Below are 22,047 nucleotides of genomic sequence, written 5' to 3'. Positions count from 1 at the left end.
GTTTCATTTTCACATGCCTTCCTGGTTACACATTTCACAGTGTGCTACTCCAGTTTCATTTTCACATGCCTTCCTGGTTACACATTTCACAGTGTGCTACTCCAGTTTCATTTTCACATGCCTTCCTGGTTACACATTTCACAGTGTGCTACTCCAGTTTCATTTTCACATGCCTTCATGGTTACACATTTCACAGTGTGCTACTCCAGTTTCATTTTCACATGCCTTCCTGGTTACACATTTCACAGTGTGCTACTCCAGTTTCATTTTCACATGCCTTCATGGTTACACATTTCACAGTGTACTACTCCAGTTTCATTTTCACATGCCTTCCTGGTTACACATTTCACAGTGTGCTACTCCAGTTTCATTTTCACATGCCTTCCTGGTTACACATTTCACAGTGTGCTACTCCAGTTTCATTTTCACATGCCTTCCTGGTTACACATTTCACAGTGTGCTACTCCAGTTTCATTTTCACATGCCTTCCTGGTTACACATTTCACAGTGTGCTACTCCAGTTTCATTTTCACATGCCTTCCTGGTTACACATTTCACAGTGTGCTACTCCAGTTTCATTTTCACATGCCTTCATGGTTACACATTTCACAGTGTACTACTCCAGTTTCATTTTCACATGCCTTCCTGGTTACACATTTCACAGTGTGCTACTCCAGTTTCATTTTCACATGCCTTCCTGGTTACACATTTCACAGTGTGCTACTCCAGTTTCATTTTCACATGCCTTCCTGGTTACACATTTCACAGTGTGCTACTCCAGTTTCATTTTCACATGCCTTCCTGGTTACACATTTCACAGTGTGCTACTCCAGTTTCATTTTCACATGCCTTCCTGGTTACACATTTCACAGTGTGCTACTCCAGTTTCATTTTCACATGCCTTCCTGGTTACACATTTCACAGTGTGCTACTCCAGTTTCATTTTCACATGCCTTCCTGGTTACACATTTCACAGTGTGCTACTCCAGTTTCATTTTCACATGCCTTCCTGGTTACACATTTCACAGTGTGCTACTCCAGTTTCATTTTCACATGCCTTCATGGTTACACATTTCACAGTGTGCTACTCCAGTTTCATTTTCACATGCCTTCCTGGTTACACATTTCACAGTGTGCTACTCCAGTTTCATTTTCACATGCCTTCATGGTTACACATTTCACAGTGTACTACTCCAGTTTCATTTTCACATGCCTTCCTGGTTACACATTTCACAGTGTGCTACTCCAGTTTCATTTTCACATGCCTTCCTGGTTACACATTTCACAGTGTGCTACTCCAGTTTCATTTTCACATGCCTTCATGGTTACACATTTCACAGTGTGCTACTCCAGTTTCATTTTCACATGCCTTCCTGGTTACACATTTCACAGTGTGCTACTCCAGTTTCATTTTCACATGCCTTCCTGGTTACACATTTCACAGTGTGCTACTCCAGTTTCATTTTCACATGCCTTCCTGGTTACACATTTCACAGTGTGCTACTCCAGTTTCATTTTCACATGCCTTCCTGGTTACACATTTCACAGTGTGCTACTCCAGTTTCATTTTCACATGCCTTCATGGTTACACATTTCACAGTGTGCTACTCCAGTTTCATTTTCACATGCCTTCCTGGTTACACATTTCACAGTGTGCTACTCCAGTTTCATTTTCACATGCCTTCATGGTTACACATTTCACAGTGTACTACTCCAGTTTCATTTTCACATGCCTTCCTGGTTACACATTTCACAGTGTGCTACTCCAGTTTCATTTTCACATGCCTTCCTGGTTACACATTTCACAGTGTGCTACTCCAGTTTCATTTTCACATGCCTTCCTGGTTACACATTTCACAGTGTGCTACTCCAGTTTCATTTTCACATGCCTTCCTGGTTACACATTTCACAGTGTGCTACTCCAGTTTCATTTTCACATGCCTTCATGGTTACACATTTCACAGTGTACTACTCCAGTTTCATTTTCACATGCCTTCCTGGTTACACATTTCACAGTGTGCTACTCCAGTTTCATTTTCACATGCCTTCCTGGTTACACATTTCACAGTGTGCTACTCCAGTTTCATTTTCACATGCCTTCCTGGTTACACATTTCACAGTGTGCTACTCCAGTTTCATTTTCACATGCCTTCCTGGTTACACATTTCACAGTGTGCTACTCCAGTTTCATTTTCACATGCCTTCCTGGTTACACATTTCACAGTGTGCTACTCCAGTTTCATTTTCACATGCCTTCCTGGTTACACATTTCACAGTGTGCTACTCCAGTTTCATTTTCACATGCCTTCATGGTTACACATTTCACAGTGTGCTACTCCAGTTTCATTTTCACATGCCTTCCTGGTTACACATTTCACAGTGTGCTACTCCAGTTTCATTTTCACATGCCTTCCTGGTTACACATTTCACAGTGTGCTACTCCAGTTTCATTTTCACATGCCTTCATGGTTACACATTTCACAGTGTGCTACTCCAGTTTCATTTTCACATGCCTTCCTGGTTACACATTTCACAGTGTGCTACTCCAGTTTCATTTTCACATGCCTTCATGGTTACACATTTCACAGTGTACTACTCCAGTTTCATTTTCACATGCCTTCCTGGTTACACATTTCACAGTGTGCTACTCCAGTTTCATTTTCACATGCCTTCCTGGTTACACATTTCACAGTGTGCTACTCCAGTTTCATTTTCACATGCCTTCATGGTTACACATTTCACAGTGTGCTACTCCAGTTTCATTTTCACATGCCTTCCTGGTTACACATTTCACAGTGTGCTACTCCAGTTTCATTTTCACATGCCTTCCTGGTTACACATTTCACAGTGTGCTACTCCAGTTTCATTTTCACATGCCTTCCTGGTTACACATTTCACAGTGTGCTACTCCAGTTTCATTTTCACATGCCTTCATGGTTACACATTTCACAGTGTGCTACTCCAGTTTCATTTTCACATGCCTTCCTGGTTACACATTTCACAGTGTGCTACTCCAGTTTCATTTTCACATGCCTTCATGGTTACACATTTCACAGTGTACTACTCCAGTTTCATTTTCACATGCCTTCCTGGTTACACATTTCACAGTGTGCTACTCCAGTTTCATTTTCACATGCCTTCCTGGTTACACATTTCACAGTGTGCTACTCCAGTTTCATTTTCACATGCCTTCCTGGTTACACATTTCACAGTGTGCTACTCCAGTTTCATTTTCACATGCCTTCCTGGTTACACATTTCACAGTGTGCTACTCCAGTTTCATTTTCACATGCCTTCCTGGTTACACATTTCACAGTGTGCTACTCCAGTTTCATTTTCACATGCCTTCATGGTTACACATTTCACAGTGTACTACTCCAGTTTCATTTTCACATGCCTTCCTGGTTACACATTTCACAGTGTGCTACTCCAGTTTCATTTTCACATGCCTTCCTGGTTACACATTTCACAGTGTGCTACTCCAGTTTCATTTTCACATGCCTTCCTGGTTACACATTTCACAGTGTGCTACTCCAGTTTCATTTTCACATGCCTTCCTGGTTACACATTTCACAGTGTGCTACTCCAGTTTCATTTTCACATGCCTTCCTGGTTACACATTTCACAGTGTGCTACTCCAGTTTCATTTTCACATGCCTTCCTGGTTACACATTTCACAGTGTGCTACTCCAGTTTCATTTTCACATGCCTTCCTGGTTACACATTTCACAGTGTGCTACTCCAGTTTCATTTTCACATGCCTTCCTGGTTACACATTTCACAGTGTGCTACTCCAGTTTCATTTTCACATGCCTTCATGGTTACACATTTCACAGTGTGCTACTCCAGTTTCATTTTCACATGCCTTCCTGGTTACACATTTCACAGTGTGCTACTCCAGTTTCATTTTCACATGCCTTCATGGTTACACATTTCACAGTGTACTACTCCAGTTTCATTTTCACATGCCTTCCTGGTTACACATTTCACAGTGTGCTACTCCAGTTTCATTTTCACATGCCTTCCTGGTTACACATTTCACAGTGTGCTACTCCAGTTTCATTTTCACATGCCTTCATGGTTACACATTTCACAGTGTGCTACTCCAGTTTCATTTTCACATGCCTTCCTGGTTACACATTTCACAGTGTGCTACTCCAGTTTCATTTTCACATGCCTTCCTGGTTACACATTTCACAGTGTGCTACTCCAGTTTCATTTTCACATGCCTTCCTGGTTACACATTTCACAGTGTGCTACTCCAGTTTCATTTTCACATGCCTTCCTGGTTACACATTTCACAGTGTGCTACTCCAGTTTCATTTTCACATGCCTTCATGGTTACACATTTCACAGTGTGCTACTCCAGTTTCATTTTCACATGCCTTCCTGGTTACACATTTCACAGTGTGCTACTCCAGTTTCATTTTCACATGCCTTCATGGTTACACATTTCACAGTGTACTACTCCAGTTTCATTTTCACATGCCTTCCTGGTTACACATTTCACAGTGTGCTACTCCAGTTTCATTTTCACATGCCTTCCTGGTTACACATTTCACAGTGTGCTACTCCAGTTTCATTTTCACATGCCTTCCTGGTTACACATTTCACAGTGTGCTACTCCAGTTTCATTTTCACATGCCTTCCTGGTTACACATTTCACAGTGTGCTACTCCAGTTTCATTTTCACATGCCTTCATGGTTACACATTTCACAGTGTACTACTCCAGTTTCATTTTCACATGCCTTCCTGGTTACACATTTCACAGTGTGCTACTCCAGTTTCATTTTCACATGCCTTCCTGGTTACACATTTCACAGTGTGCTACTCCAGTTTCATTTTCACATGCCTTCCTGGTTACACATTTCACAGTGTGCTACTCCAGTTTCATTTTCACATGCCTTCCTGGTTACACATTTCACAGTGTGCTACTCCAGTTTCATTTTCACATGCCTTCCTGGTTACACATTTCACAGTGTGCTACTCCAGTTTCATTTTCACATGCCTTCCTGGTTACACATTTCACAGTGTGCTACTCCAGTTTCATTTTCACATGCCTTCATGGTTACACATTTCACAGTGTGCTACTCCAGTTTCATTTTCACATGCCTTCCTGGTTACACATTTCACAGTGTGCTACTCCAGTTTCATTTTCACATGCCTTCCTGGTTACACATTTCACAGTGTGCTACTCCAGTTTCATTTTCACATGCCTTCATGGTTACACATTTCACAGTGTGCTACTCCAGTTTCATTTTCACATGCCTTCCTGGTTACACATTTCACAGTGTGCTACTCCAGTTTCATTTTCACATGCCTTCATGGTTACACATTTCACAGTGTACTACTCCAGTTTCATTTTCACATGCCTTCCTGGTTACACATTTCACAGTGTGCTACTCCAGTTTCATTTTCACATGCCTTCCTGGTTACACATTTCACAGTGTGCTACTCCAGTTTCATTTTCACATGCCTTCATGGTTACACATTTCACAGTGTGCTACTCCAGTTTCATTTTCACATGCCTTCCTGGTTACACATTTCACAGTGTGCTACTCCAGTTTCATTTTCACATGCCTTCCTGGTTACACATTTCACAGTGTGCTACTCCAGTTTCATTTTCACATGCCTTCATGGTTACACATTTCACAGTGTGCTACTCCAGTTTCATTTTCACATGCCTTCCTGGTTACACATTTCACAGTGTGCTACTCCAGTTTCATTTTCACATGCCTTCCTGGTTACACATTTCACAGTGTGCTACTCCAGTTTCATTTTCACATGCCTTCCTGGTTACACATTTCACAGTGTGCTACTCCAGTTTCATTTTCACATGCCTTCCTGGTTACACATTTCACAGTGTGCTACTCCAGTTTCATTTTCACATGCCTTCCTGGTTACACATTTCACAGTGTGCTACTCCAGTTTCATTTTCACATGCCTTCCTGGTTACACATTTCACAGTGTGCTACTCCAGTTTCATTTTCACATGCCTTCATGGTTACACATTTCACAGTGTGCTACTCCAGTTTCATTTTCACATGCCTTCATGGTTACACATTTCACAGTGTGCTACTCCAGTTTCATTTTCACATGCCTTCCTGGTTACACATTTCACAGTGTGCTACTCCAGTTTCATTTTCACATGCCTTCCTGGTTACACATTTCACAGTGTGCTACTCCAGTTTCATTTTCACATGCCTTCATGGTTACACATTTCACAGTGTGCTACTCCAGTTTCATTTTCACATGCCTTCCTGGTTACACATTTCACAGTGTGCTACTCCAGTTTCATTTTCACATGCCTTCCTGGTTACACATTTCACAGTGTGCTACTCCAGTTTCATTTTCACATGCCTTCCTGGTTACACATTTCACAGTGTGCTACTCCAGTTTCATTTTCACATGCCTTCCTGGTTACACATTTCACAGTGTGCTACTCCAGTTTCATTTTCACATGCCTTCCTGGTTACACATTTCACAGTGTGCTACTCCAGTTTCATTTTCACATGCCTTCCTGGTTACACATTTCACAGTGTGCTACTCCAGTTTCATTTTCACATGCCTTCATGGTTACACATTTCACAGTGTGCTACTCCAGTTTCATTTTCACATGCCTTCCTGGTTACACATTTCACAGTGTGCTACTCCAGTTTCATTTTCACATGCCTTCATGGTTACACATTTCACAGTGTACTACTCCAGTTTCATTTTCACATGCCTTCCTGGTTACACATTTCACAGTGTGCTACTCCAGTTTCATTTTCACATGCCTTCCTGGTTACACATTTCACAGTGTGCTACTCCAGTTTCATTTTCACATGCCTTCATGGTTACACATTTCACAGTGTGCTACTCCAGTTTCATTTTCACATGCCTTCCTGGTTACACATTTCACAGTGTGCTACTCCAGTTTCATTTTCACATGCCTTCCTGGTTACACATTTCACAGTGTGCTACTCCAGTTTCATTTTCACATGCCTTCCTGGTTACACATTTCACAGTGTGCTACTCCAGTTTCATTTTCACATGCCTTCCTGGTTACACATTTCACAGTGTGCTACTCCAGTTTCATTTTCACATGCCTTCATGGTTACACATTTCACAGTGTGCTACTCCAGTTTCATTTTCACATGCCTTCCTGGTTACACATTTCACAGTGTGCTACTCCAGTTTCATTTTCACATGCCTTCATGGTTACACATTTCACAGTGTACTACTCCAGTTTCATTTTCACATGCCTTCCTGGTTACACATTTCACAGTGTGCTACTCCAGTTTCATTTTCACATGCCTTCCTGGTTACACATTTCACAGTGTGCTACTCCAGTTTCATTTTCACATGCCTTCCTGGTTACACATTTCACAGTGTGCTACTCCAGTTTCATTTTCACATGCCTTCCTGGTTACACATTTCACAGTGTGCTACTCCAGTTTCATTTTCACATGCCTTCATGGTTACACATTTCACAGTGTACTACTCCAGTTTCATTTTCACATGCCTTCCTGGTTACACATTTCACAGTGTGCTACTCCAGTTTCATTTTCACATGCCTTCCTGGTTACACATTTCACAGTGTGCTACTCCAGTTTCATTTTCACATGCCTTCCTGGTTACACATTTCACAGTGTGCTACTCCAGTTTCATTTTCACATGCCTTCCTGGTTACACATTTCACAGTGTGCTACTCCAGTTTCATTTTCACATGCCTTCCTGGTTACACATTTCACAGTGTGCTACTCCAGTTTCATTTTCACATGCCTTCCTGGTTACACATTTCACAGTGTGCTACTCCAGTTTCATTTTCACATGCCTTCATGGTTACACATTTCACAGTGTGCTACTCCAGTTTCATTTTCACATGCCTTCCTGGTTACACATTTCACAGTGTGCTACTCCAGTTTCATTTTCACATGCCTTCCTGGTTACACATTTCACAGTGTGCTACTCCAGTTTCATTTTCACATGCCTTCATGGTTACACATTTCACAGTGTGCTACTCCAGTTTCATTTTCACATGCCTTCCTGGTTACACATTTCACAGTGTGCTACTCCAGTTTCATTTTCACATGCCTTCATGGTTACACATTTCACAGTGTACTACTCCAGTTTCATTTTCACATGCCTTCCTGGTTACACATTTCACAGTGTGCTACTCCAGTTTCATTTTCACATGCCTTCCTGGTTACACATTTCACAGTGTGCTACTCCAGTTTCATTTTCACATGCCTTCATGGTTACACATTTCACAGTGTGCTACTCCAGTTTCATTTTCACATGCCTTCCTGGTTACACATTTCACAGTGTGCTACTCCAGTTTCATTTTCACATGCCTTCCTGGTTACACATTTCACAGTGTGCTACTCCAGTTTCATTTTCACATGCCTTCATGGTTACACATTTCACAGTGTGCTACTCCAGTTTCATTTTCACATGCCTTCCTGGTTACACATTTCACAGTGTGCTACTCCAGTTTCATTTTCACATGCCTTCCTGGTTACACATTTCACAGTGTGCTACTCCAGTTTCATTTTCACATGCCTTCCTGGTTACACATTTCACAGTGTGCTACTCCAGTTTCATTTTCACATGCCTTCATGGTTACACATTTCACAGTGTGCTACTCCAGTTTCATTTTCACATGCCTTCCTGGTTACACATTTCACAGTGTGCTACTCCAGTTTCATTTTCACATGCCTTCATGGTTACACATTTCACAGTGTACTACTCCAGTTTCATTTTCACATGCCTTCCTGGTTACACATTTCACAGTGTGCTACTCCAGTTTCATTTTCACATGCCTTCCTGGTTACACATTTCACAGTGTGCTACTCCAGTTTCATTTTCACATGCCTTCCTGGTTACACATTTCACAGTGTGCTACTCCAGTTTCATTTTCACATGCCTTCATGGTTACACATTTCACAGTGTGCTACTCCAGTTTCATTTTCACATGCCTTCCTGGTTACACATTTCACAGTGTGCTACTCCAGTTTCATTTTCACATGCCTTCCTGGTTACACATTTCACAGTGTGCTACTCCAGTTTCATTTTCACATGCCTTCCTGGTTACACATTTCACAGTGTGCTACTCCAGTTTCATTTTCACATGCCTTCATGGTTACACATTTCACAGTGTGCTACTCCAGTTTCATTTTCACATGCCTTCCTGGTTACACATTTCACAGTGTGCTACTCCAGTTTCATTTTCACATGCCTTCCTGGTTACACATTTCACAGTGTGCTACTCCAGTTTCATTTTCACATGCCTTCCTGGTTACACATTTCACAGTGTGCTACTCCAGTTTCATTTTCACATGCCTTCATGGTTACACATTTCACAGTGTGCTACTCCAGTTTCATTTTCACATGCCTTCCTGGTTACACATTTCACAGTGTGCTACTCCAGTTTCATTTTCACATGCCTTCCTGGTTACACATTTCACAGTGTGCTACTCCAGTTTCATTTTCACATGCCTTCCTGGTTACACATTTCACAGTGTGCTACTCCAGTTTCATTTTCACATGCCTTCCTGGTTACACATTTCACAGTGTGCTACTCCAGTTTCATTTTCACATGCCTTCCTGGTTACACATTTCACAGTGTGCTACTCCAGTTTCATTTTCACATGCCTTCATGGTTACACATTTCACAGTGTGCTACTCCAGTTTCATTTTCACATGCCTTCCTGGTTACACATTTCACAGTGTGCTACTCCAGTTTCATTTTCACATGCCTTCCTGGTTACACATTTCACAGTGTGCTACTCCAGTTTCATTTTCACATGCCTTCCTGGTTACACATTTCACAGTGTGCTACTCCAGTTTCATTTTCACATGCCTTCATGGTTACACATTTCACAGTGTGCTACTCCAGTTTCATTTTCACATGCCTTCCTGGTTACACATTTCACAGTGTGCTACTCCAGTTTCATTTTCACATGCCTTCATGGTTACACATTTCACAGTGTACTACTCCAGTTTCATTTTCACATGCCTTCCTGGTTACACATTTCACAGTGTGCTACTCCAGTTTCATTTTCACATGCCTTCCTGGTTACACATTTCACAGTGTGCTACTCCAGTTTCATTTTCACATGCCTTCTTGGTTACACATTTCACAGTGTGCTACTCCAGTTTCATTTTCACATGCCTTCCTGGTTACACATTTCACAGTGTGCTACTCCAGTTTCATTTTCACATGCCTTCCTGGTTACACATTTCACAGTGTGCTACTCCAGTTTCATTTTCACATGCCTTCCTGGTTACACATTTCACAGTGTGCTACTCCAGTTTCATTTTCACATGCCTTCATGGTTACACATTTCACAGTGTGCTACTCCAGTTTCATTTTCACATGCCTTCCTGGTTACACATTTCACAGTGTGCTACTCCAGTTTCATTTTCACATGCCTTCATGGTTACACATTTCACAGTGTACTACTCCAGTTTCATTTTCACATGCCTTCCTGGTTACACATTTCACAGTGTGCTACTCCAGTTTCATTTTCACATGCCTTCCTGGTTACACATTTCACAGTGTGCTACTCCAGTTTCATTTTCACATGCCTTCCTGGTTACACATTTCACAGTGTGCTACTCCAGTTTCATTTTCACATGCCTTCCTGGTTACACATTTCACAGTGTGCTACTCCAGTTTCATTTTCACATGCCTTCATGGTTACACATTTCACAGTGTGCTACTCCAGTTTCATTTTCACATGCCTTCCTGGTTACACATTTCACAGTGTGCTACTCCAGTTTCATTTTCACATGCCTTCCTGGTTACACATTTCACAGTGTGCTACTCCAGTTTCATTTTCACATGCCTTCATGGTTACACATTTCACAGTGTGCTACTCCAGTTTCATTTTCACATGCCTTCCTGGTTACACATTTCACAGTGTGCTACTCCAGTTTCATTTTCACATGCCTTCCTGGTTACACATTTCACAGTGTGCTACTCCAGTTTCATTTTCACATGCCTTCCTGGTTACACATTTCACAGTGTGCTACTCCAGTTTCATTTTCACATGCCTTCATGGTTACACATTTCACAGTGTACTACTCCAGTTTCATTTTCACATGCCTTCCTGGTTACACATTTCACAGTGTGCTACTCCAGTTTCATTTTCACATGCCTTCCTGGTTACACATTTCACAGTGTGCTACTCCAGTTTCATTTTCACATGGCTTCCTGGTTACACATTTCACAGTGTGCTACTCCAGTTTCATTTTCACATGCCTTCCTGGTTACACATTTCACAGTGTGCTACTCCAGTTTCATTTTCACATGCCTTCATGGTTACACATTTCACAGTGTACTACTCCAGTTTCATTTTCACATGCCTTCCTGGTTACACATTTCACAGTGTGCTACTCCAGTTTCATTTTCACATGCCTTCCTGGTTACACATTTCACAGTGTGCTACTCCAGTTTCATTTTCACATGCCTTCCTGGTTACACATTTCACAGTGTGCTACTCCAGTTTCATTTTCACATGCCTTCCTGGTTACACATTTCACAGTGTGCTACTCCAGTTTCATTTTCACATGCCTTCCTGGTTACACATTTCACAGTGTGCTACTCCAGTTTCATTTTCACATGCCTTCCTGGTTACACATTTCACAGTGTGCTACTCCAGTTTCATTTTCACATGCCTTCCTGGTTACACATTTCACAGTGTGCTACTCCAGTTTCATTTTCACATGCCTTCCTGGTTACACATTTCACAGTGTGCTACTCCAGTTTCATTTTCACATGCCTTCCTGGTTACACATTTCACAGTGTGCTACTCCAGTTTCATTTTCACATGCCTTCATGGTTACACATTTCACAGTGTGCTACTCCAGTTTCATTTTCACATGCCTTCCTGGTTACACATTTCACAGTGTGCTACTCCAGTTTCATTTTCACATGCCTTCCTGGTTACACATTTCACAGTGTGCTACTCCAGTTTCATTTTCACATGCCTTCCTGGGTTACACATTTCACAGTGTGCTACTCCAGTTTCATTTTCACATGCCTTCATGGTTACACATTTCACAGTGTGCTACTCCAGTTTCATTTTCACATGCCTTCCTGGTTACACATTTCACAGTGTGCTACTCCAGTTTCATTTTCACATGCCTTCATGGTTACACATTTCACAGTGTACTACTCCAGTTTCATTTTCACATGCCTTCCTGGTTACACATTTCACAGTGTGCTACTCCAGTTTCATTTTCACATGCCTTCCTGGTTACACATTTCACAGTGTGCTACTCCAGTTTCATTTTCACATGCCTTCCTGGTTACACATTTCACAGTGTGCTACTCCAGTTTCATTTTCACATGCCTTCCTGGTTACACATTTCACAGTGTGCTACTCCAGTTTCATTTTCACATGCCTTCATGGTTACACATTTCACAGTGTACTACTCCAGTTTCATTTTCACATGCCTTCCTGGTTACACATTTCACAGTGTGCTACTCCAGTTTCATTTTCACATGCCTTCCTGGTTACACATTTCACAGTGTGCTACTCCAGTTTCATTTTCACATGCCTTCCTGGTTACACATTTCACAGTGTGCTACTCCAGTTTCATTTTCACATGCCTTCCTGGTTACACATTTCACAGTGTGCTACTCCAGTTTCATTTTCACATGCCTTCCTGGTTACACATTTCACAGTGTGCTACTCCAGTTTCATTTTCACATGCCTTCCTGGTTACACATTTCACAGTGTGCTACTCCAGTTTCATTTTCACATGCCTTCATGGTTACACATTTCACAGTGTGCTACTCCAGTTTCATTTTCACATGCCTTCCTGGTTACACATTTCACAGTGTGCTACTCCAGTTTCATTTTCACATGCCTTCCTGGTTACACATTTCACAGTGTGCTACTCCAGTTTCATTTTCACATGCCTTCCTGGTTACACATTTCACAGTGTGCTACTCCAGTTTCATTTTCACATGCCTTCATGGTTACACATTTCACAGTGTGCTACTCCAGTTTCATTTTCACATGCCTTCCTGGTTACACATTTCACAGTGTGCTACTCCAGTTTCATTTTCACATGCCTTCATGGTTACACATTTCACAGTGTACTACTCCAGTTTCATTTTCACATGCCTTCCTGGTTACACATTTCACAGTGTGCTACTCCAGTTTCATTTTCACATGCCTTCCTGGTTACACATTTCACAGTGTGCTACTCCAGTTTCATTTTCACATGCCTTCATGGTTACACATTTCACAGTGTGCTACTCCAGTTTCATTTTCACATGCCTTCCTGGTTACACATTTCACAGTGTGCTACTCCAGTTTCATTTTCACATGCCTTCCTGGTTACACATTTCACAGTGTGCTACTCCAGTTTCATTTTCACATGCCTTCCTGGTTACACATTTCACAGTGTGCTACTCCAGTTTCATTTTCACATGCCTTCCTGGTTACACATTTCACAGTGTGCTACTCCAGTTTCATTTTCACATGCCTTCATGGTTACACATTTCACAGTGTGCTACTCCAGTTTCATTTTCACATGCCTTCCTGGTTACACATTTCACAGTGTGCTACTCCAGTTTCATTTTCACATGCCTTCATGGTTACACATTTCACAGTGTACTACTCCAGTTTCATTTTCACATGCCTTCCTGGTTACACATTTCACAGTGTGCTACTCCAGTTTCATTTTCACATGCCTTCCTGGTTACACATTTCACAGTGTGCTACTCCAGTTTCATTTTCACATGCCTTCCTGGTTACACATTTCACAGTGTGCTACTCCAGTTTCATTTTCACATGCCTTCCTGGTTACACATTTCACAGTGTGCTACTCCAGTTTCATTTTCACATGCCTTCATGGTTACACATTTCACAGTGTACTACTCCAGTTTCATTTTCACATGCCTTCCTGGTTACACATTTCACAGTGTGCTACTCCAGTTTCATTTTCACATGCCTTCCTGGTTACACATTTCACAGTGTGCTACTCCAGTTTCATTTTCACATGCCTTCCTGGTTACACATTTCACAGTGTGCTACTCCAGTTTCATTTTCACATGCCTTCCTGGTTACACATTTCACAGTGTGCTACTCCAGTTTCATTTTCACATGCCTTCCTGGTTACACATTTCACAGTGTGCTACTCCAGTTTCATTTTCACATGCCTTCCTGGTTACACATTTCACAGTGTGCTACTCCAGTTTCATTTTCACATGCCTTCCTGGTTACACATTTCACAGTGTGCTACTCCAGTTTCATTTTCACATGCCTTCCTGGTTACACATTTCACAGTGTGCTACTCCAGTTTCATTTTCACATGCCTTCCTGGTTACACATTTCACAGTGTGCTACTCCAGTTTCATTTTCACATGCCTTCATGGTTACACATTTCACAGTGTGCTACTCCAGTTTCATTTTCACATGCCTTCCTGGTTACACATTTCACAGTGTGCTACTCCAGTTTCATTTTCACATGCCTTCATGGTTACACATTTCACAGTGTACTACTCCAGTTTCATTTTCACATGCCTTCCTGGTTACACATTTCACAGTGTGCTACTCCAGTTTCATTTTCACATGCCTTCCTGGTTACACATTTCACAGTGTGCTACTCCAGTTTCATTTTCACATGCCTTCATGGTTACACATTTCACAGTGTGCTACTCCAGTTTCATTTTCACATGCCTTCCTGGTTACACATTTCACAGTGTGCTACTCCAGTTTCATTTTCACATGCCTTCCTGGTTACACATTTCACAGTGTGCTACTCCAGTTTCATTTTCACATGCCTTCCTGGTTACACATTTCACAGTGTGCTACTCCAGTTTCATTTTCACATGCCTTCCTGGTTACACATTTCACAGTGTGCTACTCCAGTTTCATTTTCACATGCCTTCATGGTTACACATTTCACAGTGTGCTACTCCAGTTTCATTTTCACATGCCTTCCTGGTTACACATTTCACAGTGTGCTACTCCAGTTTCATTTTCACATGCCTTCATGGTTACACATTTCACAGTGTACTACTCCAGTTTCATTTTCACATGCCTTCCTGGTTACACATTTCACAGTGTGCTACTCCAGTTTCATTTTCACATGCCTTCCTGGTTACACATTTCACAGTGTGCTACTCCAGTTTCATTTTCACATGCCTTCCTGGTTACACATTTCACAGTGTGCTACTCCAGTTTCATTTTCACATGCCTTCCTGGTTACACATTTCACAGTGTGCTACTCCAGTTTCATTTTCACATGCCTTCATGGTTACACATTTCACAGTGTACTACTCCAGTTTCATTTTCACATGCCTTCCTGGTTACACATTTCACAGTGTGCTACTCCAGTTTCATTTTCACATGCCTTCCTGGTTACACATTTCACAGTGTGCTACTCCAGTTTCATTTTCACATGCCTTCCTGGTTACACATTTCACAGTGTGCTACTCCAGTTTCATTTTCACATGCCTTCCTGGTTACACATTTCACAGTGTGCTACTCCAGTTTCATTTTCACATGCCTTCCTGGTTACACATTTCACAGTGTGCTACTCCAGTTTCATTTTCACATGCCTTCCTGGTTACACATTTCACAGTGTGCTACTCCAGTTTCATTTTCACATGCCTTCATGGTTACACATTTCACAGTGTGCTACTCCAGTTTCATTTTCACATGCCTTCCTGGTTACACATTTCACAGTGTGCTACTCCAGTTTCATTTTCACATGCCTTCCTGGTTACACATTTCACAGTGTGCTACTCCAGTTTCATTTTCACATGCCTTCATGGTTACACATTTCACAGTGTGCTACTCCAGTTTCATTTTCACATGCCTTCCTGGTTACACATTTCACAGTGTGCTACTCCAGTTTCATTTTCACATGCCTTCCTGGTTACACATTTCACAGTGTGCTACTCCAGTTTCATTTTCACATGCCTTCATGGTTACACATTTCACAGTGTACTACTCCAGTTTCATTTTCACATGCCTTCCTGGTTACACATTTCACAGTGTGCTACTCCAGTTTCATTTTCACATGCCTTCCTGGTTACACATTTCACAGTGTGCTACTCCAGTTTCATTTTCACATGCCTTCATGGTTACACATTTCACAGTGTGCTACTCCAGTTTCATTTTCACATGCCTTCCTGGTTACACATTTCACAGTGTGCTACTCCAGTTTCATTTTCACATGCCTTCCTGGTTACACATTTCACAGTGTGCTACTCCAGTTTCATTTTCACATGCCTTCCTGGTTACACATTTCACAGTGTGCTACTCCAGTTTCATTTTCACATGCCTTCCTGGTTACACATTTCACAGTGTGCTACTCCAGTTTCATTTTCACATGCCTTCCTGGTTACACATTTCACAGTGTGCTACTCCAGTTTCATTTTCACATGCCTTCCTGGTTACACATTTCACAGTGTGCTACTCCAGTTTCATTTTCACATGCCTTCCTGGTTACACATTTCACAGTGTGCTACTCCAGTTTCATTTTCACATGCCTTCCTGGTTACACATTTCACAGTGTGCTACTCCAGTTTCATTTTCACATGCCTTCATGGTTACACATTTCACAGTGTGCTACTCCAGTTTCATTTTCACATGCCTTCCTGGTTACACATTTCACAGTGTGCTACTCCAGTTTCATTTTCACATGCCTTCATGGTTACACATTTCACAGTGTACTACTCCAGTTTCATTTTCACATGCCTTCCTGGTTACACATTTCACAGTGTGCTACTCCAGTTTCATTTTCACATGCCTTCCTGGTTACACATTTCACAGTGTGCTACTCCAGTTTCATTTTCACATGCCTTCATGGTTACACATTTCACAGTGTGCTACTCCAGTTTCATTTTCACATGCCTTCCTGGTTACACATTTCACAGTGTGCTACTCCAGTTTCATTTTCACATGCCTTCCTGGTTACACATTTCACAGTGTGCTACTCCAGTTTCATTTTCACATGCCTTCCTGGTTACACATTTCACAGTGTGCTACTCCAGTTTCATTTTCACATGCCTTCCTGGTTACACATTTCACAGTGTGCTACTCCAGTTTCATTTTCACATGCCTTCATGGTTACACATTTCACAGTGTGCTACTCCAGTTTCATTTTCACATGCCTTCCTGGTTACACATTTCACAGTGTGCTACTCCAGTTTCATTTTCACATGCCTTCATGGTTACACATTTCACAGTGTACTACTCCAGTTTCATTTTCACATGCCTTCCTGGTTACACATTTCACAGTGTGCTACTCCAGTTTCATTTTCACATGCCTTCCTGGTTACACATTTCACAGTGTGCTACTCCAGTTTCATTTTCACATGCCTTCCTGGTTACACATTTCACAGTGTGCTACTCCAGTTTCATTTTCACATGCCTTCCTGGTTACACATTTCACAGTGTGCTACTCCAGTTTCATTTTCACATGCCTTCCTGGTTACACATTTCACAGTGTACTACTCCAGTTTCATTTTCACATGCCTTCCTGGTTACACATTTCACAGTGTGCTACTCCAGTTTCATTTTCACATGCCTTCCTGGTTACACATTTCACAGTGTGCTACTCCAGTTTCATTTTCACATGCCTTCCTGGTTACACATTTCACAGTGTGCTACTCCAGTTTCATTTTCACATGCCTTCCTGGTTACACATTTCACAGTGTGCTACTCCAGTTTCATTTTCACATGCCTTCCTGGTTACACATTTCACAGTGTGCTACTCCAGTTTCATTTTCACATGCCTTCCTGGTTACACATTTCACAGTGTGCTACTCCAGTTTCATTTTCACATGCCTTCATGGTTACACATTTCACAGTGTGCTACTCCAGTTTCATTTTCACATGCCTTCCTGGTTACACATTTCACAGTGTGCTACTCCAGTTTCATTTTCACATGCCTTCCTGGTTACACATTTCACAGTGTGCTACTCCAGTTTCATTTTCACATGCCTTCATGGTTACACATTTCACAGTGTGCTACTCCAGTTTCATTTTCACATGCCTTCCTGGTTACACATTTCACAGTGTGCTACTCCAGTTTCATTTTCACATGCCTTCCTGGTTACACATTTCACAGTGTGCTACTCCAGTTTCATTTTCACATGCCTTCATGGTTACACATTTCACAGTGTACTACTCCAGTTTCATTTTCACATGCCTTCCTGGTTACACATTTCACAGTGTGCTACTCCAGTTTCATTTTCACATGCCTTCCTGGTTACACATTTCACAGTGTGCTACTCCAGTTTCATTTTCACATGCCTTCCTGGTTACACATTTCACAGTGTGCTACTCCAGTTTCATTTTCACATGCCTTCCTGGTTACACATTTCACAGTGTGCTACTCCAGTTTCATTTTCACATGCCTTCATGGTTACACATTTCACAGTGTACTACTCCAGTTTCATTTTCACATGCCTTCCTGGTTACACATTTCACAGTGTGCTACTCCAGTTTCATTTTCACATGCCTTCCTGGTTACACATTTCACAGTGTGCTACTCCAGTTTCATTTTCACATGCCTTCCTGGTTACACATTTCACAGTGTGCTACTCCAGTTTCATTTTCACATGCCTTCCTGGTTACACATTTCACAGTGTGCTACTCCAGTTTCATTTTCACATGCCTTCCTGGTTACACATTTCACAGTGTGCTACTCCAGTTTCATTTTCACATGCCTTCCTGGTTACACATTTCACAGTGTGCTACTCCAGTTTCATTTTCACATGCCTTCATGGTTACACATTTCACAGTGTGCTACTCCAGTTTCATTTTCACATGCCTTCCTGGTTACACATTTCACAGTGTGCTACTCCAGTTTCATTTTCACATGCCTTCCTGGTTACACATTTCACAGTGTGCTACTCCAGTTTCATTTTCACATGCCTTCCTGGTTACACATTTCACAGTGTGCTACTCCAGTTTCATTTTCACATGCCTTCATGGTTACACATTTCACAGTGTGCTACTCCAGTTTCATTTTCACATGCCTTCCTGGTTACACATTTCACAGTGTGCTACTCCAGTTTCATTTTCACATGCCTTCATGGTTACACATTTCACAGTGTACTACTCCAGTTTCATTTTCACATGCCTTCCTGGTTACACATTTCACAGTGTGCTACTCCAGTTTCATTTTCACATGCCTTCCTGGTTACACATTTCACAGTGTGCTACTCCAGTTTCATTTTCACATGCCTTCATGGTTACACATTTCACAGTGTGCTACTCCAGTTTCATTTTCACATGCCTTCCTGGTTACACATTTCACAGTGTGCTACTCCAGTTTCATTTTCACATGCCTTCCTGGTTACACATTTCACAGTGTGCTACTCCAGTTTCATTTTCACATGCCTTCATGGTTACACATTTCACAGTGTGCTACTCCAGTTTCATTTTCACATGCCTTCCTGGTTACACATTTCACAATGTGCTACTCCAGTTTCATTTTCACATGCCTTCATGGTTACACATTTCACAGTGTGCTACTCCAGTTTCATTTTCACATGCCTTCCTGGTTACACATTTCACAATGTGCTACTCCAGTTTCATTTTCACATGCCTTCATGGTTACACATTTCACAGTGTACTACTCCAGTTTCATTTTCACATGCCTTCCTGGTTACACATTTCACAGTGTGCTACTCCAGTTTCATTTTCACATGCCTTCCTGGTTACACATTTCACAGTGTGCTACTCCAGTTTCATTTTCACATGCCTTCCTGGTTACACATTTCACAGTGTGCTACTCCAGTTTCATTTTCACATGCCTTCCTGGTTACACATTTCACAGTGTGCTACTCCAGTTTCATTTTCACATGCCTTCATGGTTACACATTTCACAGTGTGCTACTCCAGTTTCATTTTCACATGCCTTCATGGTTACACATTTCACAGTGTGCTACTCCAGTTTCATTTTCACATGCCTTCCTGGTTACACATTTCACAGTGTGCTACTCCAGTTTCATTTTCACATGCCTTCATGGTTACACATTTCACAGTGTGCTACTCCAGTTTCATTTTCACATGCCTTCCTGGTTACACATTTCACAGTGTGCTACTCCAGTTTCATTTTCACATGCCTTCCTGGTTACACATTTCACAGTGTGCTACTCCAGTTTCATTTTCACATGCCTTCCTGGTTACACATTTCACAGTGTGCTACTCCAGTTTCATTTTCACATGCCTTCCTGGTTACACATTTCACAGTGTGCTACTCCAGTTTCATTTTCACATGCCTTCATGGTTACACATTTCACAGTGTGCTACTCCAGTTTCATTTTCACATGCCTTCCTGGTTACACATTTCACAATGTGCTACTCCAGTTTCATTTTCACATGCCTTCATGGTTACACATTTCACAGTGTGCTACTCCAGTTTCATTTTCACATGCCTTCCTGGTTACACATTTCACAATGTGCTACTCCAGTTTCATTTTCACATGCCTTCCTGGTTACACATTTCACAGTGTGCTACTCCAGTTTCATTTTCACATGCCTTCCTGGTTACACATTTCACAGTGTGCTACTCCAGTTTCATTTTCACATGCCTTCATGGTTACACATTTCACAGTGTGCTACTCCAGTTTCATTTTCACATGCCTTCCTGGTTACACATTTCACAGTGTGCTACTCCAGTTTCATTTTCACATGCCTTCCTGGTTACACATTTCACAGTGTGCTACTCCAGTTTCATTTTCACATGCCTTCCTGGTTACACATTTCACAGTGTGCTACTCCAGTTTCATTTTCACATGCCTTCATGGTTACACATTTCACAGTGTGCTACTCCAGTTTCATTTTCACATGCCTTCCTGGTTACACATTTCACAGTGTGCTACTCCAGTTTCATTTTCACATGCCTTCATGGTTACACATTTCACAGTGTACTACTCCAGTTTCATTTTCACATGCCTTCCTGGTTACACATTTCACAGTGTGCTACTCCAGTTTCATTTTCACATGCCTTCCTGGTTACACATTTCACAGTGTGCTACTCCAGTTTCATTTTCACATGCCTTCCTGGTTACACATTTCACAGTGTGCTACTCCAGTTTCATTTGCACATGCCTTCATGGTTACACATTTCACAGTGTGCTACTCCAGTTTCATTTTCACATGCCTTCCTGGTTACACATTTCACAATGTGCTACTCCAGTTTCATTTTCACATGCCTTCATGGTTACACATTTCACAGTGTACTACTCCAGTTTCATTTTCACATGCCTTCCTGGTTACACATTTCACAGTGTGCTACTCCAGTTTCATTTTCACATGCCTTCCTGGTTACACATTTCACAGTGTGCTACTCCAGTTTCATTTTCACATGCCTTCCTGGTTACACATTTCACAGTGTGCTACTCCAGTTTCATTTTCACATGCCTTCCTGGTTACACATTTCACAGTGTGCTACTCCAGTTTCATTTTCACATGCCTTCATGGTTACACATTTCACAGTGTGCTACTCCAGTTTCATTTTCACATGCCTTCATGGTTACACATTTCACAGTGTGCTACTCCAGTTTCATTTTCACATGCCTTCCTGGTTACACATTTCACAGTGTGCTACTCCAGTTTCATTTTCACATGCCTTCCTGGTTACACATTTCACAGTGTGCTACTCCAGTTTCATTTTCACATGCCTTCCTGGTTACACATTTCACAGTGTGCTACTCCAGTTTCATTTTCACATGCCTTCCTGGTTACACATTTCACAGTGTGCTACTCCAGTTTCATTTTCACATGCCTTCATGGTTACACATTTCACAGTGTGCTACTCCAGTTTCATTTTCACATGCCTTCATGGTTACACATTTCACAGTGTGCTACTCCAGTTTCATTTTCACATGCCTTCCTGGTTACACATTTCACAGTGTGCTACTCCAGTTTCATTTTCACATGCCTTCATGGTTACACATTTCACAGTGTGCTACTCCAGTTTCATTTTCACATGCCTTCATGGTTACACATTTCACAGTGTGCTACTCCAGTTTCATTTTCACATGCCTTCATGGTTACACATTTCACAGTGTGCTACTC

At 41.6% G+C, this 22,047-nt stretch overlaps 1 long non-coding RNA gene across 1 annotated transcript in view; it reads left to right on the top strand.

The window, feature by feature from the left end:
- LOC139572529 (uncharacterized) overlaps positions 1 to 22,047 on the top strand; it is a 115,638-nt gene that overhangs the window by 91,681 nt on the left and 1,910 nt on the right. The window lies entirely within an intron of this gene.

This window comes from Salvelinus alpinus, chromosome 4 (genome assembly GCF_045679555.1).
Source record: "Salvelinus alpinus chromosome 4, SLU_Salpinus.1, whole genome shotgun sequence".
Taxonomy (NCBI): domain Eukaryota; kingdom Metazoa; phylum Chordata; class Actinopteri; order Salmoniformes; family Salmonidae; genus Salvelinus; species Salvelinus alpinus.
This window is presented reverse-complemented; position numbering and strand designations above follow the sequence as displayed.